Below are 12,112 nucleotides of genomic sequence, written 5' to 3'. Positions count from 1 at the left end.
AGTTCAATTAATCATATTACTTAAGAACTCCCACTCAAAAAGTACATCTCTCTAGTCATTTGAGTGGTACATGATCCAAATCCACTATCACAAGTCCGATCATCACGTGAGTCGAGAATAGTTTCAATGGTAAGCATCTCTATGCTAATCATATCAACTATACGATTCATGCTCGACCTTTCGGTCTCATGTGTTCCGAGGCCATGTCTGCACATGCTAGGCTCGTCAAGCTTAACCCGAGTGTTCCGCGTGTGCAACTATTTTGCACCCGTTGTATGTGAACGTTGAGTCTATCACACCCGATCATCACGTGGTGTCTCAAAACGAAGAACTGTCGCAATGGTGCATAGTCGGGGAGAACACAATTTCGTCTTGAAATTTTAGTGAGAGATATCTCATGCAATTCATAAGTGACATGATATGGCCATCATCATGTGCTTCTTGATCTCCATCACCAAAGCACCGGCACGATCTTCTTGTCACCGGCGTCACACCATGGTCTCCATCATCATGATCTCCATCAACGTGTCGCCATCGGGGTTGTTGTGCTACTCATGCTATTACTACTAAAGCTACATCCTAGCAATATAGTAAACGCATATGCAAGCACAAACGTTAGTTTAAAGACAACCCTATGGCTCCTGCCGGTTGCCGTACCATCGACGTGCAAGTCGATATTAACTATTACAACATGATCATCTCATACATCCAATATATCACATCACATCGTTGGCCATATCACATCACAAGCATACCCTGCAAAAACAAGTTAGACGTCCTCTAATTGTTGTTGCATGTTTTACGTGGTGACCATGGGTATCTAGTAGGATCGCATCTTACTTACGCAAACACCATGGAGATGTATGAATTGCTATTTAACCTCATCCAAGGACCTCCTCGGTCAAATCCGATTCAACTAAAGTTGGAGAAACCGACACTCGCTGGTCATCTTTGAGCAACGGAGTTACTCGTAGCGATGAAACTAGTCTCTCGTAAGTGTACGAGTAATGTCGGTCCGAGCCGCTTCGACCCAACAATACCGCGGAATCAAGAAAAGACTAAGGAGGGAAGCAAAACGCACATCACCGCCCACAAAAACTTTTGTGTTCTACTCGAGAAGACATCTACGCATGAACCTAGATCTGATACCACTGTTGGGGAACGTCGCATGGGAAACAAAAATTTTCCTACGCGCACGAAGACCTATCATGGTGATGTCCATCTACGAGAGGGGATTTCCGATCTATGTACCCTTGTAGATCGCACAACAGAAGCGTTATGAAACGCGGTTGATGTAGTGGAACGTCCTCACGTCCCTCGATCCGCCCCGCGAACCGTCCCACGAACCGTCCCGCGATCCGTCCCATGATCCGCTCCGATCTAGTGCCGAACGGACGGGATCTCCGCGTTCAGCAAACGTACAGCTCGACGATGATCTCGGCCTTCTTGATCCAGCAAGAGAGACGGAGAGGTAGATGAGTTCTCCGGCAACGTGACGGTGCTCCGGAGGTTGGTGGTGATCTAATCTCAGCAGGGCTCCGCCCGAGCTCCGCAAAAACGCGATCTAGAGAAAAAACCGTGGAGGTATGTGGTCGGGCTGTCGTGGCACAAGTTGTCTCAAATCAGCCCTAAAGCCCCACTATATATAGGAGGGAGGGAGGGGAGGAGGCAGCCTCCAAACCTAAAGCTTTGGCCGAAATTGGAGGTGGAGGAGTCCTACTCCAATCCTACTTGTAGTAGGATTCCACCTTCCCACTTGGAAACTCTTTCCACCTTGTGTTTTTTCCTTCTCAAACCTTATGGGCCTTAGTGGGAACTTATTCCAGCCCAATAGGGGCTGATTTATCTCTTCCCATAGCCCATGAGACCCCTTGGGGCGTGACACCCCTCCTGATGGTCCTCGGCACCCCTCCCGGCACTCCCAGTACACTACCGATGAGCCCGAAACTTTTCTCGTAATGCACGAAAACCTTCCGGTAACCAAATGAGGTCATCCTATATATCAATCTTCGTTTCCGGACCATTCCGGAAACCCTCGTGACATCCGTGATCTCATCCGGGACTCCGAACAACATTCAGTAACCAACCATATAACTCAAATACGCATAAAACAACGTCGAACCTTAAGTGTGCAGACCCTGCGGGTTCGAGAACTATGTAGACATGACCCGAGAGACTCCTCGGTCAATATCCAATAGCGGGACCTGGATTCCCATAATGGATACTACATATTCTACGAAGATCTTATCGTTTGAACCTTAGTGCCAAGGATTCATATAATCCCGTATGTCATTCCCTTTGTCCTTCGGTATGTTACTTGCCCGAGATTCGATCGTCAGTATCCGCATACCTATTTCAATATCGTTTACCGGCAAGTCTCTTTACTCGTTCCGTAATACAAGATCCCGCAACTTACACTAAGTCATATTGCTTGCAAGGCTTGTGTGTGATGTTGTATTACCGAGTGGGCCCCGAGATACCTCTCCGTCACACGGAGTGACAAATCCGAGTCTCGATCCATACTAACTCAACGAACACCTTCGGAGATACCTGTAGAGCATCTTTATAGTCACCCAGTTACGTTGCGACGTTTGATACACATAAAGCATTCCTCCGGTGTCAGTGAGTTATATGATCTCATGGTCATAGGAACAAATACTTGTCACGCAGAAAACAGTAGCAACAAAATGACACGATCAACATGCTACGTCTATTAGTTTGGGTCTAGTCCATCACATGATTCTCCTAATCATGTGATCCCGTTATCAAGTGACAACACTTGCCTATGGTGAGGAAACCTTGACCATCTTTGATCAACGAACTAGTCAACTAGAGGCTTACTTGGGACAGTGTTTTGTCTATGTATCCACACATGCACTATGTTTCCAATCAATACAATTATAGCATGGATAATAAACGATTATCATGAACAAAGAAATATAATAATAACTAATTTATTATTGCCTCTAGGGCATATTTCCAACATTAGTAACATAATCAACAACAACTAGGATATGAGTATACCCGTTGGATTTTGGAAAAGGTCCCATATAATCAAAACCCCAAACATCAAATGGTTCAATGACAAGTGAATAATTCATAGGCATTTCCTGACGTTTACCGATATTACCTATTCTTTGACATTCGTCACAAGACAAGACAAACTTTCGGGCATCCTTGAAGAGAGTGGGCCAATACAAACCTGATTGCAATACCTTGTGTGCAGTTCTATCTCCTGCATGGTGTTCTCCGTAGGCCTCGGAGTGACACTTCTGTAGGATATGTGCCTGTTCATGTTCAGGTACACAATGTCTAATAACACCATCTACTCCTTCCTTATAAAGGTGAGGATCTTCCCAAAAGTAATGTCTCAAATCAAAGAAGAATTTCTTCTTTTGCTGGTATGTGAAACTAGGTGGTATATATTTGGCAACGATATAGTTTGCATAATCAGCATACCACGGTGTACTATGTGAAGTATTGATGACATTCAATTGCTCATTAGGAAAGTTATTATCAATAAGTTGTGGGTCATCAAGAACATTCTCCAACCTAGACAAGTTATCTGCTACTGGGTTCTTAGCACCCTTCCTATCGACAACATGCACATCAAATTCTTGTAGCAAGAGAACCCATGTGATAAGTCTAGGTTTAGCGTCTTTCTTTTCCATGAGGTACTTAATAGCATCATGATCAGTGTGAATAGTGACTTTGGAATCAACAATGTAAGATCTGAACTTTTCACATGTAAACATGACTGCTAAAAATTCCTTTTCAGTAGTAGCATAGTTTCTTTGGGCAGTGTCTAGAGTTTTACTAGCATAGTGAATAACATTCAACTTCTTATCAACTCTTTGTCCTAGAACAGTGCCAACAACATAATCACTAGCATCTCACATGATTTCAAAAGGTAAGTTCCAATCAGGTGGTTGAACAATAGACGCAGTTATCAAGGCATTCTTAAGTATTTCGAAGGCTTCCTCACAATCATTGTCAAAAACAAAAGGAATATCCTTTTGCAAGAGATTGGTAAGAGGCCTAGAAATCTTAGAGAAGTCTTTAATGAACCTTCTATAGAAACCAGCATGACCAAGGAAACTTCTTATACCTTTGATATCTGTGGGGCATGGCATTTTCTCAATCGCATCAACCTTAGCCTTATCAACTTCAATACCTTTTTCAGAAATTGTATGTCCTAAGACGATGCCTTCATTAACAATAAAGTGGCACTTCTCCCAATTCAAGACAAGATTGGTATATTTACATCTTTGCAAGACTCGATCAAGGTTGCTAAGGCAATCATCAAAAGAAGACCCATAAACGGAGAAGTCATCCATGAAAACCTCAACAATCTTTTCACAAAAGTCAGAGAATAGAGCCATCATACATCTTTGAAAGGTGGCAGGTGCATTACATAAGCCAAAAGGCATACATCTATAAGCAAAGGTACCGAAAGGGCAGGTGAAAGTGGTTTTCTCCTGATCAGATTGTGCAACTGGTATTTGGGAGAAACCAGAATAACCATCTAGAAAGCAGAAGTGTGTGTGTTTAGACAATCTTTCTAGCATTTGGTCGATAAAAGGCAAAGGGTAATGATCTTTCCTAGTGGATTTATTCAATTTCCTAAAATCAATAGCCATCCTAGAGCCAGTAATAATCCTGTGTGGGATCAATTCATCCTTATCATTAGGGACAACGGTAATACCTCCCTTCTTAGGGACGCAATGCATCAGACTCATCCAATCACTATGAGCAACATGATAGATAATGCCTGCTTCCAGGAGCTTTAGTATTTCTTTTCTTACTACCTCTTTCATCTTAGGATTTAATCTCCGTTGATGATCAACAACTGGTTTGGAATCAGGATCGGTTTTAATTTTGTGCTGGCATAGAGTGGGACTAATGCCCTTAAGATCATCAAGAGTATATCCAATAGCAGCACGGTGCTTCCTCAGAGTTTTTAGTAACTTCTTTTCTTCATGCTCTTAGAGGCTAGCACTAATAATAACGGGATATATCTCTTTTTCATCGAGATAAGCATAATTAAGAGTATCTGGCAACTGTTTAAGCTCGAACACAGGATCACCCTTTGGTGGGGGTGGATCTCCAAGGAGTTCAACAGGCAAATTATTCTTAAGGATAGGATATTGTTCAAAGATAAATCTATCTATCTCATTCCTTTCATCCATATGCTAATCATTTTCATGCTCAAGCAAGTATTGCTCTAAGGGATCAGTAGGAGGCACAACAATAGAGGATAGGGCAATAATTTCATCCTTACTAGACAACTCTTTTTCATGAGGTTGTCCACCAAACTTGGAGAAATTGAACTCATGTGACACACCTTCAAAGTCAACAGTGACAGTTTGCTTCTCGCAGTCAATATGAGCATTGACAATATTGAGGAAAGGTCTACCAAATATGATGGGACAAAAGCTATCTTGTGTGATAGCAAGAGCGAGGAAATCAGCAGGATACTTCGTTTTACCACACAAGACTTCAACATCTCTAACAATTCCCACAGGGCAGATAGTATCTCTATTGGCAAGCTGAATAGTCACATCAATGGGTTCTATCTCGACAGGTGCAATCTCGTCTTTGATTTCATCATATAAGGATTGAGGTATTGCACTAACACTAGAACCCACGTCACATAAACCATGATAACAATGATCTCCTATCTTAACCGAAACAACAGGCGTGCCAACAACAGGCCTATGTTTGTCTCTAGCATGAGGTTTAGCAATTCTAGCAGCATCTTCACACAAGTGAATATCATGGCCATCAACATTGTCTGACACGAGATCTTTGATAATAGCAATGCTAGGTTCAACTCTAATTTGCTCAGGGGGTGTAGGTGTTCTAATGTAGCCCCTACGTATCACAGTTGAAGCTTTAGAATGATCCTTTATCCTAATAGGGAAAGGTGGTTTCTCAATGTAAGCACTAGGAACAATAGGATCATTATAGGCAATAACTTTCTCTTCAACTGGATTGGGTTTAACTACATTGACTTCTAAGGGAGGATGATATTTAAACCACTTCTCTTTAGGGAGATCGATATGAGCAGCAAATGATTCACACAATGAAGCTACTATCTCAGAGTCAAGTCCATACTTAGCGCTAAAATCACAAAAATTATTTGTTTCGACAAAGGATTTAATGCAATCAAACTTGAAATTCATACCTGACTCCTTACCTTCGTCAAACTCCCAATCTTCGGAGTTGCGTTTAATTCTTTCCAATAAATTCCATCTGAAGTCAATATCTCTCTTCATAAAAGAACCGGCACAAGAAGTGTCAAGCATGGTGCGATCATCATTAGAAAGCCGAGCATAGAAGTTGTGAATGATAATTTCTCTCGAGAGCTCATGGTTGGGGCATGAATATAACAATGATTTAAGCCTCCCCCAATCTTGAGCGATGCTTTCTCTGTCACGAGGCCAAAAATTATAAATATAATTCCGATCATGATGTACTAGATGCATAGGATAAAACTTTTGATGAAATTCCAATTTCAACCGGTTGTAGTTCCATGATCCAGTATCATCACATATCCTATACCATGTCAATGCTTTATACCTCAAAGATAAGGGAAAGACCTTCTTCTTGACCTCATCCTCAAGCAAACCTGCAAGCTTAAATAAACCACAAACTTCATCTACATAAATTAGATGCAAGTCTGGATGTGATGTTCCATCTCATGTAAAAGGATTAGCTAGCAGTTTCTCAAGCATATCCAAAGTAAATTCATAGCAAATATTTGCAGTAGGTGCAGCAGGTTGAGGAGCAACTCCTTGTGCTTCTGTTCGAGGTGAAGATACCCCGAACAAGCTCCTCAAAGGATTAGTTTCCATAGTGACAAGTGACAATAAATTTCAGCACACTATATAAATGTTTCCTTACCAAATTCCACTTACCAAAGGCGCTTCACTCCCCAGCAATGGCACCAGAAAAGAGTCTTGATGACCCACAAGTATAGGGGATCCATCGTAGTCCTTTCGATAAGTAAGGGTTTCGAACCCAACGAGGAGCAGAATGATCTGACAAGTGGTTTTCAGCAAGGTAATCTCTGCAAGCACTGAAATTATCGGTAACGAGTAGTTGTGTGACAAGATGAGTCGTAGCAAGTAGAAAGTAACAATAGTAATGTTACGTCTCCAACGTATCTATAATTTTTTATGGTTTCATGCTATTATCTTGTCAAACTTTGGATGTTTTGCATGCCTTTTATATATTTTTTGGGACTAACTTATTAACTCAGTGCCAAGAGCCAGTTCCTGTTTTTTCCATGTTTTTGACCCCTTTCAGAGGAGGATTTTGAACAGAGTCCAAACGGAATGAAACTGCCAAAAAGATTTTTTTCGGAACAGAAAAAGATCGGGAAGCCGGAGAATGAGGGCAGGGGCCACCAGGGACCCCACAAGCCCTCATGGAGCGGCCAGGGGGGCCCGCGCCCCCTGGCTTGTGGGCTCCATGAGGCTCCTTTGCCCTAGGTTTTGCACCTATATATTCTCTAAAATCCCATAAAAAATCAGGAGATCATCGAAAATACTTTTCCGCCGCCGCAAGCTTCTGTCTCCGCAAGATCCCATCTGGGGCACGTTCTGGTGCCCTGCCGGAGGGGGGATTCGGATACAGAGGGCTTCTTCATCAACACCATGACCTCTCCGATGACGCGTGAGTAGTTCACCATAGACCTACGGGTCCATATCTAGTAACTAGATGGCTTCTCTCTCTTGGATCTTCAATACAAATTTCTCCATGATCTTCATGGAGATCTATCCGATGTAATCTTATTTTGCGGTGTGTTTGTCGAGATCCGATGAATTGTGGATTTATGATCAGATTATCTATGAATCTTGTTTGAGTTTCTTCTGATCTCTCTTATGCATGATTTCATATCCTTGTAATTCTCTTCGAGTTGTGGGTTTTGTTTGGCCAACTAGATCTATGATTCTTGCAATGGGATAAGTTCTTGGTTTTGGGTTCATACCGTGCGGTGACCTCACCAAGTGACAAAAGGGGTAGCGAGGCACGCATCGTGTTGTTGCCATCAAGGGTAAAAAGATGGGGTTTTCATCATTGGTTTGAGATTATCCCTCTACATCATGTCATCTTGCTTAAGGCGTTACTCTGTTCTTCATGAACTCAATACACTAGATGCATGCTGGATAGCGGTCGATGTGTGAAGTAATAGTAGTAGATGCAGAAAGTATCAGTCTACTTGTCTCGGACGTGATGCCTATATGTATGATCATTGCCTTAGATATAGTCATGACTTTGCGTGGTTCTATCAATTGCTCGACAGTAATTTGTTCACCCACCGTAATACTTGCTATTTTGAGAGAAGCCTCTAGTGAACATTATGGCCCCCGAGTCTACTCCACACCATATTTTCAGCCTTACACTTTTTACTTTGTTGCACTTTCCGCCTTCAGATCTCACTTTGCAATCAATCTTGAAGGGATTGACAACCCCTTTATAGTGTTGGGTGCAAGCTCGTTTGTGTTTGCGCAGGTACTCTGGACTTGACGAGATTCTCCTACTGGATTGATACCTTGGTTCTCAAACTGAGGGAAATACTTACTACTCCTGTGCTGCATGACCCTTTCCTCTTCAAGGGAAAAACCAACGCAAGCAAGTCTCCGTCAACGTGTCAATTTCTGGCGCTGTTGTTTGAGAAGTAGCAAGTAACAACGATGCAACAAAGTGGCCCAATCCCTTTTGTAGCAAGGGACAAGCCTGGACAAACTCTTATAGGTGGTAAAGCGCTCCCGAGGACACACGGGAATTTCTGTCAAGCTAGTTTTCATCATGTTCATATGATTCGCGTTCGCTACTTTGATAGTTTGATATGTGGGTGGATCGGCGCTTGGGTACTGCCCTTACTTGTACAAGCATCCCACTTATGATTAACCCCTCGCGCAAGCATCCGCAACTACGAAATAAGAATTAAGACAAAGTCTAACCATAGTATTAAACTAGTGGATCCAAATCAGCTCCTTACGAAGCAACACATAAACTAGGGTTTAAGCTTCTATCACTCTAGCAACCCATCATCTACTTACTACTTCCCAATGCCTTCCTCTAGGCCCAAATAATGGTGAGGTGTTATGTATTCGACGTTCACATAACACCACTAGAGGAGAAACAACATACAACACATCAAAATATCGAACGAATACCAAATTCACATGACTACTTATAGCAAGACTTATCCCATGTCCTCAGGAACAAAAGTGACTACTCACAAAGCATAATCATATTCATGACTAGAGAGGTAATGAGTAGCATCAAGGATCTGAACATATAATCTTCCACCAAGTAATCCAACTAGCATCAACTACAAAGAGTAATTAACACTACGCGACCTTACAAGTACCAATCGGAGTCGCGAGACGGAGATTGGTTACAAGAGATGAACTAGGGTTTGGAGATGAGATGGTGCTGATGAAGATGTTGATGGTGATGACTCCCCTCCGACGAGAGGAGTGTTGGTGATGACGATGTCAATGATTTCCCCCTCCGGGAGGGAAGTTTCCCCGGCAGGACGACCCTGCCGGAGCTCTAGATTGGTTCTGCTCAAGTTCCACCTCGTGGCGGCGGCGATTCCTCCCGAAAGCCTCCTCTTGATTTTTTCTGGAACGAAACCCTCCTTATAGCAAAAGAGGGGGGCCAGAGGTCCAGCAGGGAGCCCACAAGCCCCCTAGGCGCGGCCAGGGGGTAGGCCGCGCCAAGCAGGCTTGTGGCCTCCTGCTGGCTCCCCTGTGGTACTTCTCCGGCCCTGTATTTTTTATAAATTCCAAAATAAATTCTCGTTGATTTTCACGGCTTTTCGAGTTGCGCATAATAGGTATCTCAAACTTGCTCCTTTTTCAGGCCAGAATTCCAGCTGCCGACATTCTCCCTCTTCATGTAAACCTTGCAAAATAAGAGAGAAAAGGCATAAGTATTGTACCATGAAGTGTAATAACAGCCCATAAAGCGATAAATATCAACATGAAAGCATGATGCAAAATGGACGTATCACGTATCTCATTCTTAGGACATGACAGACTGTGGAAATTTCTGGTAGGCCAATCACAGATTTGCCATGGTAGCCACCGGCGGTTGACAAGTTGGACCAACACTCACGCGGAGCACTGGCTCGGGGGTTGATTAATTATCCACGGGGTCCGAAAATTCCCTATGCAATTTTCTTAGCTTATTAGGCAAATGTAGTACCAATGTTGGGCCTTGCCAGACCAGTTTTAAACTAAAACGAATTATCAAGGAGGTCCCCATAACAACTCTGAGTGTGTTAGGGGCTCTCAACTGTGGAACATAACACCGGTAGCCGAAACTAAGGCGGCAAAGATGGAACAAAAGCCTAGGCTAGAATTCCAGGCCTTCCACCTTTTACCAAGTATATAGGTGCATTAAATTACGTAGCAAGTATATGGTGATATAACAAGGAACCCATGTTTTCACATGGAAGAAATTGCACCTGCAACTAGCAACGCTATAAGAAAGCTCAGCAAGAGGTAGATTTGCCAAACAGTGGTTTGCTGGGTTGTGGAAATATTAAAGGTTTTCTTGGCAATGTTGGGAGGCTGACATTTAACAGATGGTAGGCAGCGAGAGATAGCAATAGAAATGAAACAACTAGCATGGCAATGATAGTAATGGTATCTAGGGAAATGGCCATCTTGCATGAGATCCTGCTTGGAAGAGGAATGAATCCGTGAAGCAGACCAACCGACATAGTCGAATGAATCCTCACATTCTGACACGCTTGCGGAACTCTATCGAGAAGAAGAAAATCGGAAACAAGAACCAACACACGATATTCACCACGACATATGCACGATATGATGCACAACCTAATATGATGCATGTCCATTTCAATTATGCAAGGCATGGCATGGCAATTCACAACAATCAAACACTACACATTAAGTGAAGCTCAATATGCAACGAGTTGCATATTGACGAAACTCCACATACGAATTATTTAGTTCACTCCCATTTAGGTACACGGCTATATTAAATGTTGTTAGACGTGGCAAGAGGTGAAGCACAAATAAACTACCTATCTAGGCATTTTAAATGAGGTCGAAAACGACATATAACATTTCCGAAACGACCCCACATATTAACATTGAAATATGTCCAGATATGACCTAAACTTATTTTATGTTTATTAAACGGCAAAATAAAGTGGTTCATGCGAAACTAAATGTCACTCTAGTCGATTTACATATGTAGCTCATCTCCAACGAAGCTACGGTTAACTAGCTCAGAATTAAACCGATTTAGCATGGCATCATGCAAAACGAGGCAAACAACAAGGTTAACAGTTTTAAATATGCATGAAAGTCGGAAAATATTAATCTACATAAAATTCTACATGTCTTACATATATAACTTATTTCGATCCGACACACGGTTTAAAGGTTATGGGCGTTTCAAAATATGCCTCTAATATGTAATTCAGAAAAATCCCTGCAAAATTAGCTAAATTCGTTGGACAGAAAAAACTAGGCATCGGGCCGAATCTGGATCTGGTCCACTAACACAAGTGGATGCAGGCTAACCGAACAACGCACATGGGCGAGGGATAGACGAGGGGAGGCCTCACCTTGTGGGCTTGGCCTAGTTCGGTGGGGAGTAGGCTGGAAGGGGCGTTGGGGAAGCCGACTAGCTGTTGGGCCACGTGGGATGGGCCGACACGAGCACCAGAAGCCGTTTCCCATGCGGTCGCTGCGAGTGGTCGAGCGAGCTCATCCTTCCGTGCTCCCGAGGAGCCTGAGGCCATGGCGGGGCGGCTGGATGAGGCGACGAGCAGGATGCCGGCGAGCTTGAGGCGAACACTTCAGGAATCAGACTCTTTGTCGTCTGCCATAACGGATGACAAAGAGGTGATCCACCGACGGCAAAGGTCTTTGCCGTCAGCCTCCTATCGGCAATGTTCCTACGACTACTTTCGACGGCATATCACCTTCTTTGTCGTCAGTCTTCCTGAAGCGGACGACAAAGGTCTTTGCCATCAGTCTGTGGCTCCGAGCAGACGACACACATGTTTAGAAGGCAGCCGATAGGCAACGCCTCCGTTAGGGCTAACGGAGGC

This window comes from Hordeum vulgare, chromosome 2H (assembly GCF_904849725.1).
Source record: "Hordeum vulgare subsp. vulgare chromosome 2H, MorexV3_pseudomolecules_assembly, whole genome shotgun sequence".
NCBI classification, from domain to species: Eukaryota; Viridiplantae; Streptophyta; class Magnoliopsida; order Poales; family Poaceae; genus Hordeum; species Hordeum vulgare.
The sequence above is the reverse complement of the archived record's forward strand: the minus strand, read 5'-3'. Positions refer to the sequence as shown.